At 37.8% G+C, this 12,292-nt stretch overlaps 1 protein-coding gene and 1 long non-coding RNA gene across 7 annotated transcripts in view; one reads left to right on the top strand and one right to left on the bottom strand.

Moving 5' to 3' along the window:
- Positions 1-12,292, top strand: part of WDR7 (WD repeat domain 7) — a 354,125-nt gene that overhangs the window by 82,332 nt on the left and 259,501 nt on the right. The window lies entirely within an intron of this gene.
- Positions 7,244-9,329, bottom strand: LOC144310690 (uncharacterized). The gene is made up of 3 exons (XR_013376353.1): positions 8,889-9,329; positions 7,872-8,042; positions 7,244-7,636 (listed from the first exon to the last, which is right to left on the bottom strand). It is a non-coding gene; the product is annotated as an uncharacterized LOC144310690 (long non-coding RNA).

Raw genomic sequence — 12,292 nt, 5'->3', positions numbered from 1 at the left:
ATGAATAACTAGTAAATCATAGATAGCACGTGGTAATATTTGATGAACACATAAAGAAATACGTTAAAGAGATGGTTTGAGCACATCAGGTGATCTTTTTGATGAACTTTCTCATCAAGCATTTGCCACAAACACTGGTATTTGGTGGGGAGATCTTGAAGGATGCCTTGGGTCAATGGAATTTTACTAGTGAAGCTAGAAAGCCTTTACTGCCATGAAATTCATTTCTTAGGCCTAGTGTGTACAATTTTCTATATGGTGCCTTTGTATCTTAGGCATTGTGTACCAATCAGAGTCACCCTATTTACATTGAAAAATTACGAGGTTGAAGAAATTGAAAAATGACCAGGATGATTTATCTTTTACGTTACATTTTTCTCTGTTGTCTAATTAGTCAAAAGCCTGAAAAAAAAAATGCATGGGCTATATTTGCAAAGGTCAGTAGCTTTGTATTCTGTGTAACTAGGTGAGAGAATGGAATTTAGAAGTCAAATCTAAACTACTGAGAACATGCTCCGTGTTTTTTGCTTACAAAATTCACTCTAAAAAAATTTTATACTGATTGAATTGACTTTATGATTCATTGTGAAAAGGGCACTGTAAGGTACGGACAGGGACAAGCCATATGACGTTATATACAGGATACCAGGCCTTGTCTGTTGAACCATTTATGGCCTTAGAAAAATTCTTATGATATGTCTGACCTTTGAAGAATCAATTAAACTTGCTTAACATTCTACTCCAAAACTTTAAAGAATATTTTAATAGGAAATAAGAATATGTTGATTGTTTATTTATTTTAGAAGTATATATAGACTTAGTTTTTGGTTGTTTTAAGTGGTTATTAGAATAAAAATTTCACATTATACTAATTGTTGTCAAGTCTTTAATAAATAAAGGAACCTTAGTGAGCTGTCTAGTCTTAAGAAAACAAAGGGATAAGGGTGCCTGGGTATTTCAGTTGGTTAAGTGTCTGCCTTCGGCTCAGGTCATGATTCTAGCTAGGGTCCTGGGATGATGTCCCACATCAGGTTCCCTGCTCAGTGGGGAGTCTACTTCTCCCTCTCTCTCTCTGCCCCTCCCCTTCCCCCTGCTCATGCTCTCTCTCTCTCTTTCTCTCACTGTCTCTTTCAAATAAATTAGTAAAATCTTAAAAACAACAACAAAAAAGAAAACAAAGTGGTAAATGTCTCTGTAAGAGGAGAATAAACTTCATTGAGTGCCTATGTGATGGGTGATTCTCTTTTAATGGGAATAATAATTAGAAACCAAATCTGGATGCCGCATGCATTCATTGCTCCCGGGATGACATTGCATCCAAGCCATCTTAGGAGACGGAGCTAGATAATATGTCTGTTTATCTGCACACATCTGTGTTCCTCTGTTTTCCTAGATATATTAAATACCATCAGTTAACACTGTTACTTCCACGTCTAATCAGACACCACAGTGTTTGTTCTAGCTTCCCTTCTTGATACACTGTTACTCTCTTCTCCAGCTGTGAGAAACCTCATTCTCATTGTTTCAGAGTGTTTACTGTCCCTTGACTCACAATGGGGTTACATTCCAATAAACCCACTGTAAATTGAAAACCTCTTAAATTGAAAATGCATTTAATGTGGCCCACCAGACATCCATCGTAGCTTAGCTTAGCCACCCTTACCTGTGCTCAGAACACTTAAATTCACCTGCAGTTGGACAAAATCATCTCACACAAAGGTTATTTATAACTATTAAATTTATCTCATGTAACATATTGAATATTGCACTGAACATGAAAAACAGAGTGCTGATAGGCACAGGTCGTTGGCAGCATGTCAGCCACTGACCCTCATGCCCACTGGCTGAGTGGGAGCCAGGTCGTCTCTCCCGTCACCAGAGAGAGTCCCACCCCATGTCGCTGGCCCAGGGCGAGATCACAAGTCAAACTTCCAAGTAGTTTCCACTGAGTAGTATCACTTTCACTCTATCATAAAGTCAAAGAATCGTAAGACAGGGGCCATTGTATTTGCTCAATTCACCCTTTATGTAAATAATTTCCTACACACCTCAAGCCCCCTTAGGTGTGCTAGCACCTTTTTTTCAAAGGGAAAGAGCACCATTTCTTTTGTATCCTTAACATTGTTCTTCTTTTCACCTTCTGCTTCTCTTGAGATATTATTGCTTGTGTGGATTCATTCTTGTGTTTCTTTCAGTTGAGGCTTCATTGCTAATGTGATATTTTATTTCTAATTCTTTTTGAGTTGTCATTTTATTTCTGAATTTTCTAATGCTCGTTTATGCTGTTCTTTCATGTTGACTATCATTTTAAAAAATGTTCTTCAGCTTGTTTTGAAATCAGCATATTCATGCTCTTTTAGCAAGTCTGTTGTTTTCCTTCTCATTCTTAATCTTTTTAATTATAATAATTTGACCTCAGTACTTTTCTGTTGCTGAATATTTTTTTTAAAGATTATTTATTTGACAGAGGGAGAGCGAGCGAGCACGAGCAGGGGAGAAGGGGAGAGGAAGAGGGAGAGGCTGAAGCAGGCTTCCTGCTGAGCAGGGAGCCCAATGGGGGACTTGATCCTGGGTCTCCAGGATTCCACCCTGGGTTGAAGGCGGCGCTAAACCGCTGAGCCCCCTGGGCTGCCCACCAGATAGGTCTTGTAGCTGTTTTCCATCTGCTTGAATTTTGGGATTGGTGGATACGTTTTGTCACCTCATTTGATTGAAAATATTCTCCATATGTTTGAATTATTATAATTGCTTTTTTCTATGTGAGGATTTGGAAAAATACAGTAACCGTGTTGCCATCAGCGTCATGATCTTTCCAGAATCCCTTAGACCTTCTATATTCTTGATGTTAATTGTAAAATTCAGTAATAAATTAGTTAAGGAGAAATTATATTAAGCATTCATTTTTAAATTTTAATTGTGTATTTATAATTGAACTAGATGAGGCATATCTGTGAATATGTTTTCTCCCATCTGGATCAGTTGTGGGTTTGAATTTAAGGGAGTGTATATGTGAGAACATCCTTAGCCTGCCAGCAGGTGACACACTCTAGCCTAGAGATTTCCTCATTATTGCCTCACCTACTGCCTGTGCCCACAGTCTCACAACATAGTAGTTAGGGAGAAGGACTTCAGACTTTACAGTGAACAGTTAGTGACTTTTTTTCCCCCACTTCTTCCCTCTGTGTTGTCAGTTGGTATCTAAACATTTCTAGAATGAAATTTTAGAATTTAATGTGAGGCTTTTGGGAAAGAGATTCCTTAAGGAATAATAAGCTTAAAAATTTTTTTGGAACCACAGATATAAAAGATTTAAGGCTATTGATTAGGCACAGGCATATAGGTAAGGTAATTAGGATCAGTTTCTGAACATGTGTTATTACATTGCTGTTATCACAGGCACCAGTAAGTCAAGAAAGTTAGCAAAATCCAGCTGTCCTGGCTCTATCTCCTCCTTTCTTTTCTTCCTTCTCTATCCTCCTTCCACAATCCATCCATCATATTACGTTAATCCTTCCTCCCTCTCCTCGTCTCTGTACAGGTGGTTCACGTATTTCTGTCCTGATTCTGTTGTCCCTTATTCTCTCTCCATATTTACCCCACATTCATGGGACTCTCATGTGTAGAATGTATGCTACATGTAGGTTGTGTGTGTGTGTGCGCGCGTGCGCGCACACGCACGCACCCATGTGCACTTGCATCTTGTGTGGATATTTCCTAGAGTTTGGAATGAATGCTTTGAAGATTTCCAACTCAGGTTATTTTTCCAACTTTTTCTCCAGTTGAGTGGTAACAAAGTTTGTTACTATGAATACCTTAAGGAATAAAAGTAAACTTTCAAAACTAACTACATATTTAATTGAACTTACTTTTTGGTGATTATAGGATTTTTAGTTCTCTTCCCTTTTTTTAAGGATCCATATATTAGGACCAAATTTACTGTGACCATTGCATAATACCATCAAATATGACATATATAAGGGAACCCCCGTTTACTGAAACTTAACAAGCCCTGTGGCTCTAGTGCCTTGTTGGCCCTCTGCCTTGTGCGTGATAGGTGTTCAATGGATTTATGGGTGGAATTCATAGTTCATATTAAGTGTAATTCATCATATTATTCTGAACCAAGAAATAAATGATCTTTTCTATGATGGTTTTAATTTCAGAACACTTTTGTTTCTCCTTGGAAGTACATTAACAAACCACACTGTACTCGAGAAGAAATTTAGATTGTTGTGCAATGTATGTGAGATACAGCGAAGGAGAAATTCCTTTTACCATCTCACATAATAAATCAAATGGCAGACTGCTGAGAGAATAGGAACACTAGATAGATTTAACCCTATGACCTTTTCAATAGCCAGATCTTTCCAGCCCTTGTGTATGATACTTTATATTTAACTCTTATTTGGGAACTTGAAGGTATTTTGAAGTAATTTGTTAGAAATATAAATATTTGTAGCTACATATTAATGTGTTAGTACCTTGGGTAAGAGATAATTTCTTCTAATATACTTGAAATATCTGTTCTTTATTAGACTATATAAAAGATTTTCAAACTTCTTGACTTTTATAGCCTCTGTTAGAAAATAATTGAATCAGTCTAGTTCAGTAAACATTTATTGACTACTAGGTACTGTGTTTGGCCCTGGAGAGCCAAAATGAATAAGACATGATACTTACCCTCAGGAAATATAAATAGATGAATACAATGCAGTGGAGTAAGTGAGATAGCTGTGAGAAATGCAGAAAATATTGCAGAGACCTGGACTTGCTGAGGTGATCAGGATTGGCTTCTTGGAGGAGGGGACGTTGAAGAATGAGTAGAATGTAGTCAGGTGATGGATGGAGGTAGGTTTGCAATATGTTCTGGGATGGCAGATGCAAAGAGAGAAGTGGAGAATATCATGTATGTTCAGCAATGCTGGAGGATTGAAGAGAGGAGAGACAGGAAGTGGTGTGAAATGAGGCCGATCCATGCTTACCATGCGAAGGTGCTTAAACTTTATTTTTTACCTCACTGGCTTTCATACTTTAAAAAAACAAAAGAGCATTAGAATCCTTCCTTCAAAATTTAAATGAGAGCAAGTATGTGCAACAGATAGTAGAGAATGTAGAATAATATAAATTCAAGAATTGTTTGGGAGTGATATTTGACAGCACCTGGTGAGTAGGTACAGGTGATAAGGTTGACTCACAGGTTTTCTGACTGGGTGATTAAATAGGATTTGAGTCTATTGAGTGTAATATTGAATGTAAAAACAGGTTTTGTGGGGTATGATGATGAGTTACTTTGTATATGATGGAAGGATGTGGTGTTGGAATCTCCAATGGACACTTGGTACTTAAGACCGTGGAAGCCCATGAGATTATTCAGAGGTAGCAAATGGGCTGAGGTAGACTCTTGGGATACTAACCTTAAGGGGAGAAAGTGGAAACGATTTGGAGAAGGGTGAAGAGTTTGAGAAGAGTCGAGAGAAGGTGCTGACTTGCAGACTGAGGGGATCCAGAGTTTTGAGAAGGGTAGAGAGTGATTACTGTATCAAATGCAATAAATGTTCAGTATTGGAAGGACTGAAATGTGTTTGTCAATGGGGTCATCATTACTCTTTTCCAGGAACATCTCTTCAGGGTGTTGGGGGCAGAAACTTGAGTGTGGTGGGTTTGGGAGTGAATGGGAAGTGTGGAAATAGAAATAGCACATGTAGGATACTTTTGAAAAGTTTGATCAGGAAAGGAGAAAGAATAGCTAGAGGAAAATGCAGTTTGGAAGGGGTGAGAATATTTGTGGATTCGGGTTAAAGAGACAGTAGAGAGAGGAACATCTAGATTAGGAAGGAGAGGAGGTAATTGATGACGATAGCTTCTCAGGGGATGAGAGAGTGGCAGATTGCAAAGGCTGAGGGAAAGAAAAACTTTATTTTCTGAAATGAAGAGAGGGAGGGCAGACTGGATGTCTGAGTGGGTATATATTTCTGTGGGTATATATTTCTGTGCATAGGGGTTGGGAGTTGAAGAGAGAACATTCCTAAAACCTTCACATTTCTCCAAGAAGTTATAGGTAAGATTGTTTGTGGGGAGGAAGTAAGAACCCAAGTAGGGACTTGACAAGAGAGGAGGAGATGAGGAAAGGAGAGGGGAAGCTAGGGATGAGTAGGAGGATTGACTGTGAATTTGTAGTTGTAACGGGCTGTAATTAGCTATAGCAAAAGATACAGGAAAAAGTCGAAGGTAATTTTACTGCTCCTGAATTGCAGTTCTGTAATTCAGAGGTTAAAGGGCATTGAGGGTAGTTGTAAGAGATTGGTATGATTAACCAGAGGTTCTGGGACTGTTAGTGAAAGAGGATGAAGCTGATGATAGTTTTTGAAAAAATTGTGGAATCCGAGGACTGAATGCCACTATGATAATGTTCCCAAACTGTTGCAAATTGCAATCATCTGAGGATCTTTAAAAACTACTGGTGCCTGGCTCTTCCTTACGAGCTTTGTAATTGAATTGGTGTTCATGCAGCCTGCACATTGGGAATGTGACTCTAACATGCAGCAGTATGTGAACCACTGCTCTGGAAGGTGGAAGAGCAGGTAAGGTGGAAGATCTGGAACGAGAGAAGATTGTGCTCAGTGTGGAGATACTAACACTCAAGATTTCTGAGGTGAGGACACATTCAGCTGAAGTGGACTGGAGTTGAGACAGCCATGGAGTTGGGAGGGCAAGTATGGTCTCCGTCTTCAGCCTGGAAGACCCTGAAGCCCACTTTCCCAGTACTACTTGCTTTTCAGTGGGTGAGGACTCTGTGAGAAGAGAGGGCAGTGCCCTCTGGCCTGCTGATTGGGGAACAGGGATTGAGGATCTGATTTAATAATAAGACAAACATGTCTTATTCTTGTTTTTAGAAATTAATAGTGCAAAACATCTTTGATGCAAATAAAAAAACCCCACAAAGTAATGAAGCTAATGAGAACTTATCTAGAAGCAAGAATAACAGCAGTCGAAAACCAGCACTTATGATGTGCTGATATCAAAATGTCCCTTTATGGGCACTTCGTATGTTCATATGCAGTAGAATCTTTGTACCAATGCTCTGCATCTTGTGACTGTGTGACATCTGAATTTAGTACTGAAAGTCTAGAAAGCTGTAGTCCTCTACTAATTTCAAATTATAAATAGTAAACTATAAAAATAGCACCTGTAGCATAATTAGCACACGTAACTGTAGTAAGTCACTTTTTTTTTACTAAGTGGTTCTTCCATGTTTAACATTGTGTCATTTGCCCTTGGACTTGGAATTCTCCTTAAATCCATTAGGAAGCCCCTTGCCCACCCATGGATCCAGACCCTAAGTTGAAAATCACTGACTTGGGGTTGCAGGCCCTACAGTTAACCTTGGATAGAAATATATTAATCAGACAGTCATCTCAGGGAGGCGGTTCATTGCAGTGTCCAAGGATAGGAAGTATGGTTAGTTGTAGTGGTTGTGGTTGAAATTCCATACTGTGCTCTCAGTAGCCTGGAATTGGCAATGTATCCAGGGGTCTTTCTGTGATCTTCCACACATCTTTCTCTGAGTTTGTATGAAGATGCCCATTTTTTCATAATTACACTCATACTCGGAAGTAGTCAGCCTTGGGTGAGAGTGCTGTTTTCTCATGGCAGTGGATGGGTGTGAAGAAAGAGGTAGGAAAAAGAAGAAAGGAGGGGATTTGTCAGCATAAATTGGGATTTCAGTTTTCCACAGTGCCCTGTAATTTGGTTCCCTGTAATTTGGTCTGTATTTTGATAAATGTAGTACTTGCCAATTGCTGGGCCTGGAATATCGGTGCCTCCTCCACCACCTTCACCTGGGAAGCTTCCCCTGGCTAGCTCCCACTCACCTGGCTACCTCCTTGTGCTCCCACAGGCCTCAGTTCTGTGACCACTGTCTCTGTAAAGAGGCCTGAAGTTTTCAGGTAATGCCACCATGTCTAGCAGTCATTCGGATCTTCTCTGATCATCTGGCATGTGCTTTACATCTCTGTCCCAGTATTAATTCTTTTTACCAGTACCTGAAACAAGATCAGTTTGTTTACACATCTGTTTCTGCGTCAGGGTTTCTTAAGTTCAACACTGTTGGCGTTTGTGGCTGGATAATTCTTTGTTCTGGGAGCTGTCTTGTACCCTGTGGCATGTTGAGCAGCATCCCCAGCCTCTACCCACTAGATGCCTCTAGCACCCTCTCCCAGTTGTGACTGACAGTGATGTTTCCAGACGTTGCCAGATGTCCCTTGAGGACGAGGGGTAAGTCATCTCTGGCTGAGATCTCGGAGGACTGTTTGATATTGTTCCTTTTATTTCCAGTGCCTGGCACAAACTGTTCATTCAATCACTGTGAATAACCCAGAATTTGAAGGTTGATTAATATGGAGTGGATTCATCTCTCCTCACCTCCATCACTAAAATCTCTGCAGAACTAATGCTGAGAAGCCCTTGATACCTAGAAATACATTTCTGGCAGATACCAGAGGATCCTGACTTCCTACATCCTAACCCTCTACTAGCTCTGCAACCTGTGTGATGGACTGGCTTGCCTCTTGGCTTCCATTAAAGTGGAGGCAAGAAGGTTGTAATGAAGTCAAATGGGCAACATGTTTTCACACATTTAGCACAATATGTATTCAGCACGCACTAGTTTAATACTTTTGATTGAGTGATTGTTTCATTCATTCTGCACAACTTGAGTGTGTAGTATAAGCTGGTCCCTGAGCTGGAACAGCTGGAGAGGCATGAATCACTTCCACACCCAGCAGGTCCTGGTGTTGAGGAGTTCCTGCTCTCATGAGCAGAATTGTGATGAGCTTTATATTACCTAAGGTATGAGCCAAGTGGGAGAGAGCCCTTGGGAGAAGACTGACCTGATGAGATGTTGGGAAGGCTTCTCTGAAGAGAGTCATTTGTGTAGAGGCTTGGTTTCAAAAGGCAAAGTGTAGAAGAGCATCCCAGGCAGAGAAGACGCTGTGCCCTGTGGGTGGGAGCAGTGAGTGCCCAGAGAGAGCATGGGGAGATGTATGCCAGGCTGGCAGCCATGAGAGAAGAGGGTGAAAAACAGGTAAGAATCTGCTTGGGTGTATTTTTGAAATTTGAGATTGCTCACCACCGTGACTGTGGGTGGATTAAAGCTGTTTTCTTTTTCTCCTGTACATTTTGCCGTTATTAGTCTTAGCTTTTTTCTTAGCAAGTTGGCTTTCCAGAATATCCTCTCGTTTCAGTCATTCACAAATGTGTTAAGGATTTGGAATACCCAGGAGGATAATTAGCCTAGGAGCATTTTTTTATTTTGACAGCTTGCTTGCTTGTTTTTTTCTTTCTTTCTTTTTTTTTTTTTTTTTTTTTTTTTTACAGTTTCTTTACTCCAGTTACTTTCACATGTGTCTTTAACATCCATTTGAGATAAAATGAGCTGGGTTTTATTGTCCCTGTTTACCAATGAAGGGAATACTGTTGTGTTACCTGTTCTCTGTTTGTAGCCTCTCTCCTCTGTTTAGGAGACAGAAGAATTGGTGTAGGGGATGTTACGTGAATCATACAAAGACTTCTCTAATGAAGGAGGGGGGTGCCCCAGCCCCCATGGCTCCTGGTCTTGTGACTTTGGTGACTTGGCCATTTGGGACGAGTTGCGGCTTACTCTCTTGTGCTGGTGTTATGGAACTTTAATATATTAATCTTCTAATCTGTTAATATATTAATACCATTTGGATATTATTGTTATTCAAACATTATTTAGTAAGCGATGACCTATACAAATACCTTTAGAAGATATTATCTTTATAAAAGATACGATCTAAGTGTTTATATTAATACATATATTTAACTTTTGGGTAATTTACATTTTATTTATGTCATGTGACATAAATTATTGTATAGTATCAAATCTTAAAACCTCTCAACAGGTTAAATATCCCTTTTTGGTTTATGCTTTTTAATGAAAACACATGAAAGTGAAATAACATCAATGAATATATTGTCATCCATGCCAATTCATAAAATCTCCTATTCCAAATCAAATATTTAAGATAAATATGTGGTCTAATTTTGTTTTAATGGGGTCTAATTTTAACTTTCTGAGAAAGAACTCTTATTAACCTGTGAGTATTAAGTAACAGCAGTACAACAGCAGAGGGCACCAAATATCCATTTCAGTCTTAACACATTTTCTTGATCGCTTCCCTTTCTTCCTCCCTCCCTTCCGTTTTTCTAATACAACGGACCCTTGAACTGCAAGAGTTTGAACTGTTTGTGTCAATTTATATGTGTTTTTTTTCCAGTATGGTACAGTATTATAAATGTTTTTTCTTCTTTATGATTTTTTTCTAGCTTTATTGCAAGAATACAGTAATACATATAGCATACAATATATTTGTTAATTGTTAAGTTCTTGGGGATCAGAAGTATACTGAGATTTTCTGCTACATGAGGAGAAAAGGGGACTCTGTGCCCCTCACCTTCATATTGTTCAAGTGTCAACTGTACTTAAAATTATTAATATTTAAACCATATATTTTTGTAGTAAATGGTGGGATTTTTCCCTTGGCTAATTTTAGAACATTTTAAAAGCACATTAAGATATCAGTGTGTTTTTTTATTCAAACCTTTTGCATTTAACATTATGTATCAAATTCTTTTAAAGATCTTTATTCAGTAGAATATCCTATCTATAATCAAGAATAAAATTTTTAATTTTTCCTACCAAAATATTCTTAGGTGATAAACCAGTTCTTTATACTATACTTAAGAAATCAAAAATTATTTAGACCATGCATTAGAAATATGACACCTCAATCATTACTTTATAAAACGCTATATTATTATTTGTCAAGTACATATTTTTCCTATATTCTATTTTAGGGCTTGGTTGCTATTTATAGACGCATGTACCTCTGTGTGTTAGATTATATATATAACATTTCCTAGTCTTAGTATCCTTGATCTCTGGTTTCAAAGCAGATTTAGAATTAGTTTTTTTTTTTTTTTTTTTTTTAATTATTTACTCATCTGCTTCACACAGCATCAAAATCAGCTGATGCTTAATGCTCACTGGTATAAATCAACTTTAGGTAGAAATCTGTACTATTTGGTACTATAGGTTGGACTCCACACTTTTTCAGAAAAAGTAATTATCTTACTAGGTAACTTTAGAAATAGTCCTGAAAACTGTGACTTTAGAAAATGATTCAGAAATAAATAAGTTTAAAAATCAGAATCGCTGAAGTGAATGATGCAAGAGTAAAATTATTGCCAACATTCTAAATTTTTCTAAATCATCAGATAAAATGACATATGCTTAAAATATAATTTTAATGTTGGTTTTAGGGGACAAAGCTACCAGGTGTTTCAGCAGACATGATTTAACCTAGCATATATTCACATACATAATAATAATAAATGTTATAACAAGGATGCATCATTTTCTCCTCTGCAGATTGTAAGTTGTTGTTTTCTTGTTGCTGGGGTGCTGTTTATGGTATGCATGTGTGTGGATATGCTGAAAAATGCTGGGCTTGAATAAAGATTCATCTCCTGTTCATAGTTCTGTCATTTTCCTTGGGTTTTTCACTTGCAGTACAATTTTACTTGCTACTCTTAATGTGATTGCTACAGGTTCACTTGCAGTGCTGAACAAGCAATCCAACAATTTTTTTTCTATTGTTGCATTTATGTAATATTTTAAGTCAAGTTCTTTATTTAGTATTTGAAATGGCTAAATCTGTATTTTCCTCTATACAGAAAATATAACGCTGTAATGGGCTTAGCCCTTAAAATGAAAATGTCAGATACATCTGTCTTACTAGCTTTTTAAGTACGTTGTATGTCTTTTGCACTTACTATTGAATTTTACTAGCAAATTTACTAGCAAATGAGACTGTTTCATTTGTATATATTTTATAATTTAGCTTTTCTTGTTGCCCTTTCTCAAGTAAGTACAAAGGCTTTATTTTCTTACAAGCATCTTACATATAATAGACACTCCACAAATATTCGTTGAATTTAGTCTTCTGCTGTGATGATGTAAAAGGGAATTTGCAAGCATACATTTCAAATGTTCTTAACATTTGAAACATATTAACAAGCGTATTAACATTCCTTTTAAAGACTTTCCAGGATTAGGTAGCCTATATGTGAAATTGTTAACTGTAAGATGATTTGAATAAATTCATTTGCTCTGGATTTGTGTATCTTATGATTAAGCTAAGAGATCCTTGCAGTTTGATAGATATTTCTGCTCATTTGCCTGTAGCTAATCTTAGTGTGAAATATTAGA

The sequence above is a fragment of the Canis aureus genome, chromosome 1 (assembly GCF_053574225.1).
Source record: "Canis aureus isolate CA01 chromosome 1, VMU_Caureus_v.1.0, whole genome shotgun sequence".
Taxonomy (NCBI): domain Eukaryota; kingdom Metazoa; phylum Chordata; class Mammalia; order Carnivora; family Canidae; genus Canis; species Canis aureus.
Note: the sequence above shows the minus strand (reverse complement) of the source record. Positions and strands in the feature narration are given on the sequence as shown.